A 22,128-nucleotide genomic window follows, 5' to 3' on the forward strand; every position below is an offset into this window, starting at 1 on the left:
ACGCTACATGTGCACCTCACAATTCTGGAAATGGTGGACTTACGAACCCGAAATTGGAGGTGCAGTGATGTATAGCGCTCTCCTGTGGCCAAAAACCTGAAAAGGAAAAATATATAATTAGAAAAGCCAGAAAAAGAAATACAAGCCAACAGTAATTCTCCATTATTGATTACTCTGTAAAAAATTACTGACTTTATTACAAAATACTATTCCAGCAATGGGCGCGTTTTTTGTTTTTTTTTTGGGGGGGGGTTGGACACACATTTTAGTAGTTGTTTTTTCAGCTTTTGTTTGCTCTTGAGTTCACACATATCAATTCTATTGTTTTCATTTTGTCTGTGTTTGCCTATGATGTTTGCTCTACAGTTCACACATCAGTGACCTTTTCAATCTGATCTGTGTGCATGCTGATCTCATGGTCAAGCCAAAATTAGGTACACAGACACAGGGGAGCCATCGCCACAGGGTGACTAACTAACTAATAAGTTTCTGCGGTATGAGTGATGACAGTTTCCAGACATACCGGAGACAAGAGACATAATGATTGCTATTACTTTATTCTTAATTTTTACAGGTGGGGACACACTACTAACCTCCCCCATCATGGTCTCTGCTGGTGCTGAGCACAGTGCCAGTAGAGAACCATGATGAGGGCAGCGTTCAACACCGACTCCTGTGATTATCGATTGTAGTGCTGACTCGCAGAAGTCCGTCCATGTGATCCAGGTGCAGCACACGTAACGCACACAACTACAACACGGAAAACACACACGACACACGGGGAACGGATCTCTAGAACATTTTTTGTGAAGGTGCTGGAGATATGTGTACATGTGAAACTGGCTATGGATGATAAATGCAGAATTGCTGAGGTGTTTCTATTATAAAAATGTACTATTGTCCTAAATCGGAGAAAAAAATACCAGCTGAACAACATAATGTGGAAATACTGAATCAATAATTTTTCTGGCCATGGCAGCATATGTTTCTTAGATCTAAAAAATATATATATATATATATATATATATATATATATATATATATAACATTCAACTTACCGCAAGGTGATGAGCAGCCTTTCCTCAGCAGAGATGGCCTTTCGCATTACGGTGTCCTGGTAGTCCAGGTAAGGAGAAATAAGGCTTAGCAGCCGATCAAACGCAGTAATGGTCAGACGGCAAAACTGTTGAAATTTTTCTGGAAAACTTTAGTAAAAAAAAAAGGATTAAAATATAATTTTGTAACATAGTATACAAGCAAAACCTTAAAAAAAATGGTATACACGTGTGACATTATACTTTATTAACATATATCTTACCTCCTTAAATCCTGGTAAAGAACATTGAAGTGGCCCTTGTCCGCCCGCTCATGCAAGATAGGGTGCACCCACATCTTTTTTGGTCGTCTTCTCCTCCTTAACCGCTCCTATAGAACAATATAGGTTAGTACACACACTACATACAAATAATGTAACACAAAAAAACATCTACTTTATATTACCTGCTCAACGTAGTAGTGCATGAGATTAATGAAAGTCATCAGCAAAAGGCATTGTCTGCTGCGCCGCAGGGGCTGAAATTCCTCTGGCATCTTTCCTATTACAAAAAGCAAAATGGTGAAGAGGGTTTGAACTAGGAAATGACATCAGAATTTCCCCCTTTTTTTTTTTTTTTCAATAACTTTATTTGGTCTCAAAAACGCTTTAAATATGCAACAAAAACGCAAGTAAAATATGCATGCAAAAACGCGTCAAAAACGCACCCAAAAAGGGAGATGCAGAAACGCTGCAGAAATTTTCGGCTTCATTTCTGCATCGTGGGCACATAGCCTAAGGAGGCACTTGAAGAAAAATGGGCTGCATGGTCGAGTCACCAGAAAAAATCCATTACTGCGCAAATGCCACAAAGTATCTCGCCTACAATACGCCAAACAGCACAGAGACAAGTCTCAAAACTTCTGGAACAAGGTAATTTGGAGTGATGAGACCAAAATTGAACTTTTTGGCCACAACCATAAACGATACATTTGGAGAGATTCCAGCTATTTATCGCTTTCTGGATTGCTTGGTGTAGTTTTGATAGAATCCCTGTTTTCTCTGCAGTAGATATAGCAGTGGTCAGAATACTGAGTTGTGTATAACCCCACTCACGTTCCTGAATGATAAAACCACAAACTTCCAATGCAATGTCAGCAAACTACCAATCAGTGGTGGGGCGAGGTTACACAGATCAGTTGATATGGCTTGAACTTGACACCTAGTCCTTCAGTGATAATCTCCGGCTGATAAAACATTGATTGCATTGAAACTACTGCACACAGCCCAGTAAGTGATACATCCCTGCAATCAGGTTTTCTGCCCCTACATTATACTGCTCTCAGATTACATAGCAAAAACCTGCAGATAGTTTCCTTTCAAATTTACGTTTTTTCACTTTAAAGGTGTCATCCAAATATCTGCAGATGGACCAGAGACTGAAGTGATCCTTTTGTTTAGTCTTTTTCAGAAATTATTTCTGCTATTCTGTTTCCATATTATACAATCTTTTTTAAGTCTCTCTGTTTGTGGCATCTAAAACATGATCTAGTTTCCTCTTTCTTTGCCCTACAAGTTTGTTTCTTCTCTAATATTCATCTAATAACCTGGCTTTCTTTACAAATCATAGTGTCACCCATGTCTCTAGTGTGTGAATCAGTGTTGTTTATGTGTCAGGTCTACAGTAATGCAATATAAGAGCAACATGGCTGTCTTTTATATCTTCACCCAAATATCATGATCCTTTCTGGCATTACAATAATTTGCTTCTGCATGAGTTTTTCCATGTCTCATTGTATACATTATATTATAATATAATAATATTGTATTATTTACTTAGCAGAATCAACTTGCAATTTAGACCATTGTATAAATGCAACACTTTCATTACATGCTACATGCTTTCAGCAGTGTTCTTATGTGTTATGTGGATCAGTTGATATCTTCCACTATTAAAGAGGTTGTCCACTACTAGTACAACCCTTTCTCATTCTCCATGTTAAGCACCGCTAAAATAAAAACACCTACCACTCACCTCCCATGCCGGCATTGTTCCAGCGGTGTGGGCACACAGGGCTCACGTGAGGTTCTTATGTCACATGAGCCCTGCGCCAAATCAGCATTGGCGTTACTGTCCTCACCTTCAAACAAATCAAACATAAAGAGGAAGTCAGAGAGCCCTAGCTTCCTGATGATGTTCCTCGAAGGCGGGGACAGTGAAGTTGGCGCTGATTGGGCGCGGGCTCATGTGATTTAACAGCTTCACGTGAGCCCCAGGATGGTACCACATAACAAAAAATAATTCATCAAATGATAAAACCTACAACTTCCAAAAAAGAATTGATATCCTATCTATTTATCCTATCATACACATGTTAGGTAAAATTCCTTTTGGAAATTATAGGTCTTATCATTTCATGAATACTCAGGGTTACTAAGGTAATTTATATGTTCATAACTTTCCCTATTTATTTGTTATGTGGTGCCATCTACTGGCTAATTGATATATTTATATTTTAATTTGCATTTTTCAATTAATTGACTTGAATTGACACTAAATTTGTTAATAAATTGTCTTTTGGGGATTGCTGTTCATAGAATATAAGACTTCCCATGAAAATAAGCTCTAGCGCATCTTTTGGAGCAAAAAACAAGACCCAGTCTTGTTGTCGGAGAGACACGGCATTTAAATGATTAACAGTCACGCACAAATAACTGTGTAGCAACTGTATCTTTTTTTAGCATTGAAGATATTGGAAACGGATCATTAGGCTGCGTGCCCACTATGCGTTTTTCAAGCGTTTTTGCCAAGGAATTTCCGCAGCCAAAACGCTTAAAAAACACTTGGTAATACGTGCTCCATGGTCCCCAATGATAATCCGCATGTGCTATGCACATGCTGCGGAAATTTCCGCTGCGGATTATCATTGTGGAAAAATCTACAGCATGTCCATTAATTTTGCGAACACGCGGCGTAATTGCCACCATTGACATGTGCACATGCCGATATTAAGCAATTCAATGTGCGGACGGTACCCGGGTCCAGAGAAGAGGAGACTCTCATCCAGACCCGGGTACCATAGTACCTGTTAAAAAAAAGAATTTAAAATAAAAAATATACATTATACTCACCTTCTGATGGCCCCCAGTATCCTGTATGGTGCGTCTTAGCTCCCTGGCGGCTCACTATGGTGTAAAAGGACCTTCCATGATGTCATTCAGTCATTCTGACGTCGGCGGTCGCGTGACCTGTCACATGACTAAATGACGTCATAGAAGGTCCTTTTACACCACCGCGAGCCGTGCAAGAGACCAGATGCACCGGAGAGAAGACCAGGGGCCATCGGAAGATGAGTATAATGTTTTTTGTTTTTTGACCATCTTTATTCTTTTTTTAACTATTAACTTGGTCACACTATATAAATCCATGCATGGATTTATATAGTGTGACCAAGTTCTCAAGCGCTTTTCCAAGTGATGCTAAAATCATGTTTAAGTTTTCAGTCAAGAGTAGAGATGAGCGAACATTTCAATGTTCGATTCGGAAATATTCTGCGAATATTTAAAAACTTGCCGAATTTATTCGCCTAATGTTCGTCGAACATTTCCTAACACCATAGAATTCAATGGGGGAGGCGACAAAAAAAACACATATACAACACGTTCAAATGGGTCCAAAAGCGGCAAAAACACATCAAATTTGGGGTAGACACCAGGAAAGTGCCATCAATTGACCCAGAGTACAAGTACTATATTTATTATAACTATTACAGCGACATTTATTCCGTGGCGCTTTACATGTGTAAATGGGTCACTGACTGGTACAAGAGGAGAGAGGACCCTGCCCATGAGGGTGCACAAACAATCTACAAGGGATGGGTGAGGATACAGTAGGTCAGGGTACAGCTAGTCTTGCAGCGGTATGCTGGAGCGAGGGTTACCGCAGATTGTACGCTTGTCAGAAGAAGTGGGTTTTCAGCTTCCTTTTCAAGGTTTCCACGGTAGGCGACAGTCTGATGTGTTGGGGTACAGCATTACAAAGTAGGGGAGATGCGCAGGACAAATCTGCTGAGAGCCTAAATCACGGTAAGCTTCCAGGAGCTCACAACTAACCCCTGCACTGATTAATATGAATCTGAAAGGCTGCTAATGAGTGCAGGAGTGGGAGGAATCAGACACTGCGGTCTTCTGGCTCCTCTCTGTCACGGTAAACCCGTGACACCTTACAAGCTTCAACACAACATTCAAAGGTAGACAGCAGCGGTTAGACAAAGAGCTAACTCCTTTATGATGATAGAGCCCACCATCCCCTTAGCTTGCTGCTTGTACTTTTCTATGGGAATGAGCTCGTCTACAACCAGCCTGGAATATTTCCAGTGAATTATGGCACGATGCCATGGTATTAGCAGAGCACCCAGTACCAGATGCGAAGCCCTGCACAATTTCCTTCTCAGGAATTTTATTTGGTAGACTGAGTGGCTGTCCAAATATTAGTTTGTCACACAGAAGCTGAAGACACGGAGTGGCAGTAGGTGCAAGTTTCTCCAGCATGTTAGATATCATATCCGGGAGAACAGAGAGAGCAGCATGGTGGCTCAGTTGTTAGCACTGCAGGCTTGCAGCGCTGGAGTCCTGGGTTCAAATCCCACCAAGGATAACATCTGCAAGTAGTTTGTATGTTTTCCCCGTGTTTGCAGGGGTTTCCCCCAGGTTCTACGGTTTCCTCCTCAGTAAAAAAGCAGCCATGCAGAAGTGATCATAGTTCAAAAAATTAGGGCACGACACCACCATTTCCGTGGCCAACAGATCGGAAATGGTGGAGTTCAACCTCTTATCTTTGTCATGTGTAGGAGGAAAAAATCTTTAACGTGACCACAACTGTGGGATCGAGGGCTGGCTGCAGTGCTGAGAAAGGGTGGAGTACGGTGAAACGGACAAACTGCTGGACCGTGACTGATGTGCAGGCGCAGATGTTACGGTGGATTGAGAAACATGTGGTGTGCTTGGTGAAACAAACACAGCAGGCATGTCCACTTCCTTTACAGCTGACGGGCTCTCACTCAGCCTGACTGGAGCGGGTAGTGAACAGGAGGTTCTGCGGTGGGAGACCTGCATGACAATACTTAGCATGGTAACAGAGGAGGAGGAAAAAGCAGCGGATGCGGTTGATGGTTGTTGAGGTCCGCATTTCAGCGCGGTGAGATTCCCAGCATAACCCATGTTGTTTGAGCATGTGAAGGTTCATGCATGTAGTAGTCAAATTATGGCAGTTTTTTATTGCAAAGTTTACAGATAACCTGAGTTGGCTCATCCCTTGCGGTGACAAAAAAGGACTAGGCTAGGAAAACCTCGCTACCCCTGCGAGCTGCAGACCCACAACCGCTGCTGGCCACAGCCACAGTTGTGGCTAAGGATGCAGTTATCCTCATGCTTGCATCACTCCGTGTAGGGCGAAACGTAACCTCCTTGTCTTCCTCCTACACCTCCTCAGATGAGCTACTCAGCTGCACGACTCTGGGTTCACACCAAGTAGGAACTTCAACCTCGTCATCATCCAATATGTTATCCCATTCCTCGCCCTTAGAGTGATCCTTCTCCTCTTGTTGCCCTGACAGTACTGTACAGTCCGCATGAGCCTCAGGTATCTGAGTCTCATCAGGATCACCTCCCTCCCCGGTGGTTAACATCTGATGACGAGGGTCAGGAACCTGCTCGGACCCTACTTCATTCTGCCCCAAATACAATCGAAAAAAATTTTGGGCATCGGTGCAGATGCTTTCCTCCTCTTGACTCTGTGAATGTTTGGAGTACACTTCTGATAACTATGGTATAGAATGGGTGAACAGTTCTACACTCGCCTATCTCTGTTTCCCAACAGTCAGTTGGGCAGTTGAGACATGGGGCGAAGCAAGGGTAATTGGGGTGCCACTTCTGTGGACTGTACTGTGTGTGATGTTGAGGTGGAGGAAGAAGAGGAGAGGCTACTTGAAGCATCACTTGCCATCCATTAGAGCACCTGCTCTTTCTGGCCCTTATCAACAAGGCATATCGCTGTGCAGCTGCCAAAGAAAGGGAGTGGAGAGGCCCATCCAGTAACAGAAGTTGTCAGTTGTCAGATAGGACATGATGGTGTTGGTTCACTAGTGCTTTCACTAACATTACCAGTTACCCCACGTATACCTCGAACACGAAGCCTATTCCCCCTTACACCATGACCTCTTTTTTTCCCACAAATATTGCTCAGATAATGTGATAGGAGCATGCTATTAGCAAAACAAAATTAGATTTTTTCCTCTGCAACAGCACTGCACACACCTGAATTTCAGTGGCACTAAATGACAAGGTAAGATATGGCTTGTTGTATAACGTTACTAACAGAAGAAAGTATTTTTTTAGTGTGGATGAGACCTGTATAACATAGGAGATATTCTCCAAACTATTTAAATCTGAGATGTTCCTGCTGTATAACGTTAGGAACCGAACAAAGTATTATTTAAGTGTGGATGAGGCCTGTATAACATACGAGATATCACGTTTGCGACACAAAAAAATCTTTGGTGGACTGGGGCTAGCAACAGAAAAAATATATTTTTTTACTCTGAAAACAGCTGAAGTTCATCTCCACTAGCGTAGTAGCTGACTTATAGCAGAGTGCAGGGCTGCCATCAGGGCATTACTGCCCTTACTGGAGTATGGGGCCCGGTGAGCAGAGAGGGCCCAGTCGGGGCCCCGTTCTTCTGCTCACCGGGCCCAAGCGGCAGCATTCTGCCGATTCCTCGGACGCAGGATCACTTTAAATCTATTGCCGTGCTGGAAGCTTCCTGCACGCCAATAGTTAACAGCTGCTGACTAATCACAGTTATTGGCCGGTGGCTGATGACAGCACGCATGTCACTGGTGTACGATGTCACCGCCATGCGCCAGCAATCGTGCTTCCAACGATGGCAGAGCAGGACACCACGGGAGCGCCGCAATGTAAGAAGAGACTTTTTTTTTTCTAAAGCCGCACCAAGACAGGATGGGGAACATTGGGGCAGCCGCAAAAAACAAGGCGGAAGGATGAAAACATATGGGACATTGGGGGTAGAAAACATGGGGGCAGAATGTGACACATTGGGGACAGAATGGAAACATGGGGGCAGAAAGGGAGACATTGGCGGCAGAATGGGAGACATTGGGAGCAGAATGGGAGACATTGGGGGTAGAATGGAGAAGCATGGGGCAGGATGGAGAGACATGGGGGCAGGATGAGACAATGGGGGCAGGATGGAGACACTGCGGGCATGATGGAGACATTGCGGGTAGGATGGAGACATTGGGGAAGGATGAAAACATGGGGCAAAATGGAGACATGGGGCAGAATAGAGACGATGGGGCAGGATGGAGACAATGGGGGAAGGATGGAGACATTAGGGGCAGGATGAAGACATTGGGGGCAGGATGAAGACATTGGGGGCAGAATGGAGACATGGGGCCAGGATGTGGGACATTATTACTGTAGGGGCTAATTATGGAGACATGGAGGCAGGATGGAGACAATGGTGGCAAGATGGAGACGTAGAGCAGGATGTGGGACATTATTACTGTAGGGGCTAATTTTGGAGACATGGGGGCAGGATGGAGACAATGGTGGCAGGATGGAAACAATGGGGGCAGGATGTGGGACATTATTACTGTAGGGGCTAATTAAAGGATATTATTACTGCTGTGATGTATTATATTTTTAAAGATACTGTTTTCAGTGAGGGGGGTCCTGTTACTGTGCAGGGCAACACTATGTCCCTTTTTTCCTTCATGTGGTGTAGTGTAGAAGTTGGGAAAAAATGGGGAATCTGCTCTGTAAGCTGCTCTAGATAACTGTGTTATTTTATGCAGAGACGAGTCCGGGCTGGAAGAAGTGATGGCGGTCTGCGCTGGATGAAGGGGAAAAGCGAAGATGAAGGACTTCACCTAGAGACCTCACTGGTGAGTCAGTGTGTTATCTGTACACTAACACTATACACTGTATACTATACACAGGGCTCCTATGTATAATGGTACTTAAGGTAATATTAGTATTCTGTTTTTTATTGATGATCAGTATTGTAGTATTTGGTCACTATGTGGTGGAAATATCTGATCTGGTTGTGGTGTGGCAGTATTTGTCCCTTGTATGTAGTATTATTCGGTCACTATGTGGTGGTAATATGTGGTCTGGTCATGGTGTAGCGGTATTTGTTCCTTGTATGTGGTATTATTCGGTCACTATGTGGTGGTAATATGTGGTCCGGTCATAGTGTGGTGGTATTTATCTCTTACATATGGTATTATTGGTAATTTTAAAAAAATGTACAGTATGTGACACATTCCCATAAATAAAAATAGACATCAAAGAGTATTGGGTATTATAAGAAATGCTTAAGAGGTTAGAGTAGAGTAGGGTCCGGCCAAAAGAGTCTCCTTGTCGTAGTGGCGGCTTAAAAAATCTTTTGGCCAAAACAAAAGCTGCTGGCTATATATGTGATCTGGTGTTCAGTGGGAACTGTTAATGTGGGATGTGGTGCAGAAAGTAGAGAATTTCCAAGAGTGGGCGGTGGGACTGCGGAACATTCGAGGGGTGGAGGCGGAGCTGGGGTGGAGCCTGGGCGGAATCTCAAACGGGCCCAAAAATTTTGCCAGTGTGGGGCCCCAAATTTCCTAGTGGCAGCCCTGATCCTGCCCCCTCAGTAAGCAGAAAGCTGAGAGGCAAAGGAGCAGTGTGCTAAAGATGTCAGCAAGTTTTTGTTAGCCATCTATATCACTTTCTGGGCTGCTTGCTGCCAGTTTTGATAAAATCACTGTTTTATCTGCTGCAGATCTACCAGTTCTCTGAATGCTGAGTTCTATATAACCTCAACCAAACCACTGATTTGTAGTTTTCATTGTGCATAGACAGAATGCCTCCATCATTGGTTGGTGCATGATTGGACTACCTAGCAGCAGGTTTACTAGACCTCTAGTGATAATCTCCTGCAGATAAAGCAGTGATTTTATCAAAACTAAAGCAAGCAGACTAGTAAGTAATACATCCCTGGAATCAGGGTCTCTGATCCTATATTATCCTGCTCTCAGTTTAGCTGGCTAAAATCTGGTGACAGATTCACTTTAAAGCCATACCGGAAACCTGGCGTATCAAAAATGATTTTTACCTGCACATATCATAATAATAATGTGACATGCAGAAGTAGTGCTGTTGCTTCAAAAGCATCCAGCAACTGTTACAAATAACACAAGCACAGGAGACAGGAAGTGTTGTGCTTCAGAAACATCCAGCAACTAGAGGGGTTAACACAGTCACAGGAGACAGAGAGAGTTTTAGCAGAGTCCCAGGGGGATTGTGGGGAACTTGTTATTGTTGTCTGGCTGAAGCCGAAGAGAAAGGTGGTGTGTTATCTGGATCTGACAGAAGGCAACTGAACAGGATTCAGATCAGGAGAGAAACTAAACTCAGGTCAGATAAACTCCCTGAACTAACAGTGCAGAGTATTATCGGGCAGGAAGATAAGGACTGACATTTCTATCTTGTCATTAAAGCCAGTGGGACCCTGAGCTTAAGTGTGGAGGATCCACCTGGCTTCTCTTCTAAGTAGGAGTTTGTGCAAATCCCCACCTTGCGGAGGTAGTTTGACCTGCTCTATACCTGCAAATCTCAGCACACGTGGATTCCCTGCATGGCAATCCCAAATGTGCTGGATTAGCCTTTGTGGATCCTTTCTGGATTGTATTGAATTGAAGTGTTTTCGGAAATGGATAAATATGTATGGTTTTTCCTATATAATAAAAACCACATGGGCAAAAGATTAAGTATACAACATAATTAGTGTGGCAAGAGATAAAATCCTGTACCTTGTGACAAATACTTCCAATTTTTTTTTGTCCGGTGATATTGGCAAAAATTACAATTGTCACATTTGAAGTTTCTCTTTGAGGAATTTCTTACTAACCAATTCCTCGCGTAGAAGCGCAAGTAGGCATGAAATGGCCGTCGTCAGACAGGTGTACCTCTTACTCCCTTGCTTACTGTTTTAACATGAAGCAATAAAGAAGAGTGTTTTTACATACCGGTGAGCGCTGTCTGTCTCTTATATATTTTTTTGCAATTGGTGGAACTGTTTCTTTTGACAAGCACCCAGTGTATGTGGGAGAGGTGTGTGCTCTGCAGACTGGGGAGCGCTGAAAGCGCAACAGTGCAGTGGTGCCGTTTTTTTTCTGCATGAATTGTCAGTTGTAATCACTCCTCAGGTCATTGATTAACAGTCTGCTCTGAAGTGTGTGTGTGGAGAGCAAGTTGTCAATCAAAGTGCAGAGGAGCGATAGCAGCCGCGATCACCGTGTAGTGAGCGGTGACTGTTACAGCTCCCTGCTCCACCGCTGATGACAGGAAACAAGTGGCTGAAGGGATAATATAATTTCATTTTCTCCCTGTAGCCGTCACTGCAGTAAACTGCTTACAAGATTTTAATCTCTATTTATCTGGAGATGCATTTCAGCTAATGGAGTTGGGGATTTGGTCAGGATTAATGTTGTCCTCAATGCAGAGAAATACAGGCAAATACTTACCCATCATGCAATACCATAAGTGAGGCATGTGCTTGGCCCCAAATTTATTCTGCAGCAGGACAGTGATCCCAAACACACAGCCAATGTCATTAAAATCTATCTTCAGCATAAAGAAGGACATGGAATCCTATAAGTTAAGATTTGGCCCCACAGAGCCCTGATCTCAATATCATAAAGTCTGCGTGGGATTGCATGAAAAGACATAAAGATTTGCACAAGCCTACATCCGCAGGAGATCTGTGGTTAGTTCTCCAAGATGTTTGGAACATGTTTGCAACAACGTCCCTGCAGAGTTCCCACTAAAACTGTCTGCAAGTGTACCTATGAGAATAGATGCTTTTATGCTTTTTTGAAGGCAAAGGGCGGTCACATTAAATAAACTATTAACTAGCGATGGGTGAGCTTGCTCGGCACTGCTTGATACTCCATCAACCATAAGGTTGAGAGAGAAAGTCCGTCCTCCGGAAAAATGCTGGAGATTCACATTCACTTCCATTATGCTCGCTACTTGAGTCGAACATGTCCGACATGCTCGATTCGAGTACCGAGTAATTGAGCATTTCAGTGCTCGATCAACACTACTATTAATGCTTTTATTTGTGAAAGTATTCTTACTTTGCAGCATTTTTTCCACACATGCCTACATTTTTGCACAGTACGGTATATTAGCCAGTTAGCACAGGTCAGGAAAACCATTGGTCAGGGGTGAGCATGGTTAATATTTCATGGATTTATGAATGTGGCCTTAGGCTGATCTTGTTCTGCTTCCAATTCCTACTAGGAATGTTCCTATTTCTAATATAGGAAAGAGAGGGAGTTTAGGGGAAGTCAGCACAAAGGTGTATGGAGGCCACATTATTTCCCCCTACATCATATAAAAAATGTGAAAATATCAGTTTAGAAGCTAAAAGTCTTTTAGTTATAAAAATTATATATCCCGTACACCTGGCTGCCCACTGTTCCTGCGTGGTGACTGCCATCTCACATATGAGGTTTGTCCATCACCTGTTGTATTGGATAGCCACCAAGGACATCACTTTGGATAAGAGTCTCCTATTAGAAGGTTTGCTTTGGCTTATATTGACAGCTGTCATGGAGAGGAAAGAAGCAGATTTAGGACAGTCCTGGCTTAATAGATTGCCTGCGTATATACAGGTGCATCTCACAAAATAAGAATATCATCAAAAATGTAATTTATTTCAGTTCTTCTATACAGAAAGTGAAACTCATATATTATATAGAGTCATTACAAACAGAGTGATCTATTTCAAGTGTTTATTTCTGTTAATGTTGATGATTATGGCTTACAGCCAATTAAAACACAAAAGTCATTGTCTCAGTAAATTAGAATACTTTATAACACCAGAGAAGATGTTTTTAAAATCCGAAATGTTGGTCTACTGAAATGTATGTTCAGTAAATGCCCTCAATACTTGGTCGGAGCTCCTTTTGCATCAATTACAGCATCAATGCGGCGTGGCATGGAGGTGATCATCCTGTGACACTGCTGAGGTGTTATGGAAGCCCAGGTTGCTTTGATAGCAGCCTTCAGCTCGTCTGCATTGTTGGATCTGGTGTCTCTCATCTTCCTCTTGACAATACCCCATAGATTTTCTATGGGTTTAAGGTCAGGCGAGTTTGCTGGCCAATCAAGCACAGTGATACTGTTGTTTTTAAACCAGGTATTGGTACTTTTGGCAATGTGGACAGGTGCCAAGTCCTGCTGGAGAATGAAATTTTCATCTCCAAAAAGCTTGTCGGCAGAGGGAAGCATGAAGTGCTCTAAAATTTCCTGGGCAGACTTTGGTCTTGATAAAACACAGTGGACCTACACCAGCAGATGACATGGCCTCCCAATCATCACTGATTGTGAAAACTTCACATTAGACCTCAGGCAGCTTGGTTTGTGCACCTCTCCACTCTTCCTCCAGACTCTGGGACCTTGATTTCCAAATGAAAATTGGAACTCTGGAACCTTGTGGAGTGTGTCAGTGACTGCCTTCTGGATATCTGTCAAGTCAGCAGTCTTCCCCATGATTGTGGAGCCTACTGAAACAGACTAAGGGACCTTTTTAAAGTCGTAGGAAGCCTTTGCAGGTGTTTTTGTTAATTATTTTAATTTATTGAGATAATGACTTTTGTGTTTTCATTGGCTGTAAGCCATAATCATCAACATTAACAGAAATAAACACTTGAAATAGATCACTCTGATTGTAATGACTCTGTATAATATATGAGTTTCACATTTTGCATTGAAGAACTGAAATAAATTTCATTTTTGATGATATTCTAATTTAGTGAGATGCACCTGTATATGACCGGTTTTATGAGATCAGCTCTGCCTCAATTCCAGAGGCCAAATATGTCACATCAGAAAGTAGAGACTAAAGCGTTACTACAGACACCAAATTCCAACTCCTATAACCAGAAAAAGTATTTTATTATGTAATTCATTGTGGTGGCGCATAAAGGAACAACAGAGAGGTCAACCTGGAAATGCTCTTCATAGGGTGGTCAATGAGCAGGAGATCAAAGCAAAAATGGAAGTGGCTTATTGAAAGATGTAGCTTTAATAAAAGTCCCCTAACTTAATTCAGACTCTAAATTATAGCAATCACACTCTAATAGAAGTTATGTGACTTTGCAGCTAACTTTTATTAAAGTGAGGAAAGTCATAGCCATTAATTTGCATCACTTTATGGTCAGGACAGCACAGCTATCCATCTTCTACTTCTGTTGTAGAACTTCAGATATTCTGGAAATTGTAGTTTTACAACTAAACACAACCCAGAGGTCCTCAATCCAATAAAAGCACAATAATAATGCCAATTCTACCTTATATTATGTACTGTAGTATGGTGGGTATTACTGGTGCAGCACCCCCACCAAAGATTCTCTAGAAACAGGGTAATGTCTATATCTCAATGGGTGAGGGAGGCTGACCTCATGTGAGACCAGTGAGCGAACATGTCTGTAACTGAATGGATCACTATAGGAAGATGATGTTGATTGTAGTTGCATGGTTTATATAATTCTGGCATCCCTTATGTCTACCAAGCCAAAGGGAAAAACTCATTTGACTGCATTACTCTTGATCACGTGCTTTACATTTTGTAAATATATAATAAATATTATATTACCGAGCTTCTCTAATATAAAGTACAAATAGAGGTAGAAAATAAGTTATTTCATGATTACACAGAAAACATTTTTTTTGCCACGTTTATATTCTAATAGTGTTTTCTTCTTATCTGCAGCATCACTTCTCTGGAGTGGAGTCATTTATGAATGTATTCTGGATTACGGGGATCTGATGGCAGCCATTTGTGGCAGTCAAATAACGTCAATGAGATATAAGTTTAAATCGTTATCTGAGAAAAGTTTTGTTGATGTAAAAGTTTTGTTTCATGAACAATTTCCTAGTTTTGTGGCTTCAAGGATAAAAGAAAACAAAACGTGGTGTTTCAGAGGAACGTAAAAACCTCATCAGGCAGATACTTGTGAAAAAATGTCTCCTCAACTCCACATTTGGCAATTGGAATAGTTCCCTTGATCAACGTCCGTCTTCAAAATCTAGCAGCCATAATCTGTAATATGATATTTTTGAATAAAGTCATTCAGGCCCTCCTTGGATGTTTTTTTTTTTTTTTTTAAAGTATCTTTATTGAAATTTTCCAACAATTTTTTTAACAAACATAATACATAATCAAAACAGCTTTAAATAAAAAAAAAAACACACAAAAGAGAGTGGAATGGGAAGGGAGGGAGGGGAGGAGGAAATAGGAAAGGGGAAAACTAGACAGTCGTCATCTTCATAATAATACATAGAAAGAAAACATCTCTCTTTGAGTACTCTGACAGCATAGTCATTTCTATTGCTCATTACATAAATCCCAGTCTGTCTCACTAGTTCTCTAGACGGAAGTCCTTGAATTTTTTAGTGATTCAACCATTACAACATCATGAGACAGAGAGTTTCATAATCTCACTGCTCGTACAGTAAAGACATCTGTGATGAGGATTAAACCTTCTTTCCTCTAGACGTAGAGGATGTAAATAGATCTCTGTACTGTACCGTTATATATTTATACATTGTCATAAGATCACCACTATACCTACCAAATTTAATAATCTATCTTGGTAATGCAGTCCATCCATTCCCGGTGTAGCTCAGCTATGTCCTTCTTATACACTGGAGCCCAAAATTGTACACAGTATTCTAAGTGTGGCCGGACTAGTGACCTGAATACAGATACAACTAGGATCTTGTCATGAGCATTTATGCCTTTTTTAACAAGTCCCATGATTTTACTTGCCTTGATAACAACTATAATAAACTTAAATCTTTTTCATCGACAGTTCTATCCAGTGTTTTATTATTTTGTAAATAATTGTACATTTTGTTTCCTTGGCCCAATTGCATGACCTTACATTTATCAATATTATACTTTAATGGCTATTTATTGGCCCAAGCCTCCATCTTTCCCTAATTCTTCTGTAGAATTACATTATTTCTGTGTTGATTACCTATCAGCGCTTAGTATCATCTGCAAATATTGAAATTCTACTCCGTATGTCTGAAGTCATTATTAAATATATTAAAAAGAAGAGAGCCCAAGACAGACCCCCTGTGGAATCACGCTGTTAACTGTGAGCCATTCAGAGTAGGTTCCATTAATAATATTTTTTTTTCTTATTGCTGGGCAAGTTTACCAATTTACATATTATATATTTGAAAAGTCCAGAAACATGACATCCACAAAATTACCCAGGTCCAGTCTGTAATTTAACTCATGCTGAGAAAATATTGAGCTTCTGGCAAATTGCAGCAGGCTTCATTACATGCTTTATTATAGGCAATGATTCTAAGTTTCTATCGGGTCAAACCAGTAACATGGGATATGGTGCTGCAAAGAAAACTCTATGGCGGTACACTGAGCTCTGTAGTACTGTGCCAGAGGAATTCCAATTGCCTGTGTACAGCCTGCAAAACTGAGAGTGACTTTTAGAATGTTGGAAGGAGGCCAGAACATTGTTTAATTTCCAGTTTCCATGATTGCTTGCCCATCTTATAAGCAATGATAGAAACCAGTGTGGAATGGGGCAAGGGAGATAACTACCACTCCATGACTAGTTCACCTGCCTAAAAGAGGATTTCCACCTATAACATTAATAGTATATTGATTAGATACTACATCAATGATCTGTGGAGGGTGTAACCACTGTGATCTCATCAATCCCAAGAATAAGGGGTCGTATTGGTAGTTGAAGAAGCACATAGGCCCCTTTGGTTTCTTCACTATACAGCACCAATTAGAACAAAGCACTGTGATATAAAATGCAACACATTTACAGCTGGTGCATTCCATATACATAGTGAGATTAGGAGTGGGCTTACCTTGACCAAAAGGAGTACATTATATAATTAAAAATCCCTCCATTCTTGAGAACAGAGAGGATATTTAACGAGAGTTAAATTGCAAAGTTACTTGTTTTTACAAGACTTTGGAATTTTATTCATTTTAGAAAATAAAACAACCCCTATAATCATTATATGAAAGGTTATCCCAGTTTTAATAAACTAAATTTTGAGATCTTTTTAATTTAAAAGACATTTTTTAAGGTCAGGAAAATTGAAACATCCAGTCATTAAAAATCATCCTATAAAACAGCAGCTACCTCTTGAAGCTCATCAAGAGAATGCCAAGAGTGTGCACAGCAGTCATCAAAGCAAAAGGTGGCTACTTTGAAGAACCTAGAATATAAGACATATTTTCAGTTGTTTCACACTTTTTTGTTAAGTATATAATTCCACATGTGTTAATTCATAGTTTTGATGCCTTCAGTGTGAATGTACAATTTTCAAAGTCATGAAAATACAAAAAAATATATATAAATATACACTACAAGTCTCACATTGATAACGCCCCCTTTCATTTAAAGTAAGGTCTAGTGGCCGATTCTCAGGGAGGGGTATATCTGGCCCATAGATATTAAAAGCTAATTTACATATTAAGAATGACACGGATTTCTCTGGAGAAAGATATTGAATTGCAGATATCAAGGTATCATTTTATTCATCCTCATATAGACAGCTTAGGAGGGTTGATCTTAAAGACGGATTTCATTTAATATATGATCTAGACCCGGAGTACCCCATGCACCCCCCATTCTTTTAGGAAACCACAGTGACAATGAAACTATTCAAAGTAGGAAATACAGAAGTACAGACATAACAATTTGGCCACAATTCAACATATAGTTTATGCCATAAATCTGACATAAAACACTCTGAAAAGACACAAAAGTTTTGCGTAACACGAGAATGGCTTTTTTAGCCAGCTCTACCACAATAACAAGTATTATTTTATTTCTTTATTTTCTCAAACTGTCAACATTTCCATAATTTTTCTATATTATTAAGTCCTATTAAATCTTGAAATGAAATATAGGCACCACTGCAAACTCAGATATACCAGCCATATTAGCTAAACCACCATAATTAGATTTTTTTTAATATCACATTAAAAGAAAACCCATCCATGAATTTCTATATTTATATGCATCCTAGATGCCACTCATGATGCTTACAATACAGTATAAGTGGCAAAGCAGGTATATGAAGCACCAACATGGCAGGTGTCAACTGAAGATTCCATGTGCTGTCCAGAGGTCATGTGACTGGCATGCGGTCAACTGCCGTTTACTTTCCAACTGTCAATGGTAGCGAGTGGAGGATAGTTGGTTTGATTGACGAAAGTTTTACAAAATGACGTCTAGTGGACAAAAAAACAATGAGAAGATGAGAGAAGACGATGAGAAGATGAAGACAGAAGAGATGAAGAAAAGAAATGAGAAGAGGAAGAGAGGAGAAGACAGCCTGGAGGAAGACATCAAGAAGAAGAGGATTGGATCCAACGCCAGAGAGTTGGAGGATGAGGAGCCAAGAGCAGGTAAGGGTCACATTCAAGTGTCATCTACAATGTGGTGGTAGTTCTAGATCTATTGTAAATGTTCCCATATAAACTACTAGGTACTGAACCCATTCTATGCCAAGGTGGTGAGCATTTTTATTGGTACATTTCTGTAATTTTTTTTTAAAGACATTTTTGTCTGCAAACTAGCACATACAGTGTCTTCAATAAAATGGAGCCAGGGATTGCAGTATGTGCGCGTGCTGACTCCAGCTCCATGGGGATAATGGCGATGGGTGGTGCATGCATACTGCTATGTTGATGTTGTAGTACATTACTTCAATAAAATGGTGCCAGAGTCAGCGCTTGCGCATACCGCGATCTCCGGCGCCATTTTATTGAAGACAAATCCTATTATATGCTCCCCCTGCCTGGTATATGCTCCCCCAGCCTGGTCCTCCATCCTATTATATGCTCCCCCATTCTGGTATATGCCCCACATCCTGATCACCCATCCTGTTATATGCTCCCCCATCCAGGTATATGCCCCCCATCCTGGTCCCCCATCCTATTATATGCTCCCCCATCCTGGTACATGCCCCCCATCCTGGTCCCCCATCCTATTATATGCTCCCCCATCCTGGTATTTGTTCCCCCATCCTGCCTGTGGTGCTATTGTTCCATACATACAAACAACAACAAAAAACAACAAACAATCTTACTCACCTTTCCCCCGCTCCCCTGCAGTGCGTCATCTGTGTTAAGTATTTAAATAAAATGGCTCCGGAGTCAGCGCGTACGTATACCACGTTATCTGGTGCCATTTTGTTGAAGACACTGCATGTGCGAATTTGTCTTCAATAAAATGGCATCAGAGATCGCGGTATGCCCAGGCACTGACTCTGGTGCCACACTCCTCCTCCACTTTTGTTCGCCAGAGATCGCTAACTCCGGCGCCACACTCTGACTCGTCTATTAACGCTGGATGCGTCCTCCTGAGGCGCAGCCTATACTGGCTTCAGACAGAAGTACGCATCGAGCGTTATATTATAGATATAAAGAATTTTATTCAAGTCCCATGTATTAGATATTACTATATGTAAATGTAGATATTAATGACATCGTTATTATTACAAAGCCTTGGTCATACATTGCAGTGAGGGTGAGGATTTTATAGTGCGGTTTATCTCAGTGGCCGGAAGGTCCTTATATACTTTATAGCTTTGTTAGTAACAGGAAAGTAAAAAGTGACAGTTTCCCATCAGAACTTCAGGTAGAAATTAAGTTAATGTCTGAAATGTGGGAAATAATCAAAAAAAATTCCTGTTTTATTAATGAAGCTCAGACCCTATTCCATGAAATACTTTTATGTAGTTTTGATGTAAATTTGAAAAGTGTCATAAAAATGCGACAGCACTATGTGAATATTTGGTAAAAGGTTCTGGGCAGGTCATATGATGATATGGGCCCAACCAATAGACTGCTAGTTAGTATGGTGCACTACACGTAACAGTGTGACCTGCACCTTATAAAAGCCGTGTCTGTGTGCAATTATAATGCTGTACTATTGTAACCTGCCCTAGTATGAGTAGTTACAGCCTTTCTCCATAATATGATGTGTACACAAGGCCTTTGATAATATAGGTAGAGCTAGAAATGTAACATATACAGTGGTACTTGACAGTTTGCGAACCTTTCATAATTTTCCATATTTCTGCATAAATTTGACCTAAAACTACATTAGATTGTCTTAAAAGTAAATAAAGAGAACCAAATAAAACACAAAAGTAAAAATTAATAACTTTTTTCATTTTTGAAATGAGGAAAATGATGCAATTATTAAATATCTGTGAGAGACGGATTTGTAATCTTTTACATCCTTGTAAGCATCAACAACTTCTGAATTCCTCAGAAATCTCCTTTGTTCATGCTATGATACACTTCCCCTAACATCTTGTAACGATTATGCTTTGATACATCTCTGTTCTTTAAATGAAATGGGTCACCCACTCACATTTGATTGTCATCCCATTGGTTGAAAATCCAAACTGTAATAATTTCACCTTCAAATCTTCTAATCCTGAAGGTTCACATACTTTTGCCACTCACAAACTTGGCTAATTTTCCTCATTTAAAAATGACAAAGGCCTAATATTTTTGATTCATTCATTTTATTTCGGTTCTCTATCTACTCTTAGGACTTTTGTGAAAATCTGACGTAGTTTTAGGTCAAATTTATGTAGAAATATTGAAAATTCTGAATGATTCACAAACTGGCAAGCACCACTGTATAATAGCCATTTTATTTTTTTCACATACATTTATATACTCCACTTAAAAATGAGTTAAGCAGCTTTCTAAAGGCTATTTTCACAATCTCTACTTTCCTCATTACATTTCGTACTAGTAAACTAATGCTATATCCCTTATTTTATTCTTTTAGGACCCAGCACCGCTATAACACCCACATCAAACACCCAACTTTTCATCAACGGGTTCACGTTCCATCAGGTGCTGGGTGAAGGCAGCTTTGGCCAAGTAAGTATTACACTCGGTAGATGCCAGTTATATTATACAGCCGGCAGGTGTCTCTAACAGAAGTGGCCGGAGCTGAACTCTGATCACTGCTGTTAACCATTTAGATGCTACTGTTAATTTTTGACAGCAACTCTTAAATAGAGCGGTGGCCAGTGTCCATGCACCCTGTATGCTATCGGCCCCCCACAACACAATCACGAGGTATCGTTGAGTTACTATGGTAGCAAAGCTTGCTGAAGTCCACCATCGTTCACATCTTTGTACTCCTGTGAAGCCCACCATAAGCTGAACTTCACAGGAGACCTCTGTTTTCACTATTTACTGCAATAGAGCAATCAAACGATTTCAGGTTTAAGTCCCCTAAGAGGTCTAAAAAATAAGGTACAAAATTTAAAAAAAAATTCAAGAATATAAAAAAAAAATATTAAAAAAATCCATGCAGGTTTGTTATCGCTGTGATTATATTGAGCTGGAGAATTATGTTTCCATAATGCAAACTCTGTAAAAACAAATCCAAAAGAATAAAGGCAAAATTACATTTTTTATACAGTTTCATCACATTTGGAATTTTATCATGTTTTTCAGTACTTCATATGGTACAATGAATGGTGTCATTCAAAAACTACTAATTGTCTAGCAAAAAACAAGTCTTCATATGGCTATGTCAATGGAAAAATAAAAAGCTATGGCATTTGGAATAGGGAAAGGAAAAAACAAAAGACAAAAATGAAAAATTAACCCATCATTAAGGGGATGAATACTTAATTTTCCCCTTTGACTTTTTTAATGCTTATTTTCCCTGTGTTTTTATCAGGTAGCGCTGGCATCTGTCCGTGGCCAAAACATCTTCAATGCCATTAAGATCATTGAGAAACAGGACAATGCCAAAGCCTTACAGCGAGAGAGGCGGATACTCCTGGCGGCCAGAGACTGTCCATTTTTGAGTCATCTGGATGCCGCTTTGGAGTCTCAGGTACAGAGGAGTCTCCTTGCTCCAGTCATCTTTTCCAAGAAAAGCATGTACTACTGTACATGTAGCCAGAAGTAATATCTGTATATTGTGAT

Source organism: Phyllobates terribilis, unplaced genomic scaffold (genome assembly GCF_046119375.1).
Source record: "Phyllobates terribilis strain yellow unplaced genomic scaffold, ASM4611937v1 Scaffold_1__5_contigs__length_1240528914, whole genome shotgun sequence".
Classification (NCBI taxonomy): Eukaryota; Metazoa; Chordata; class Amphibia; order Anura; family Dendrobatidae; genus Phyllobates; species Phyllobates terribilis.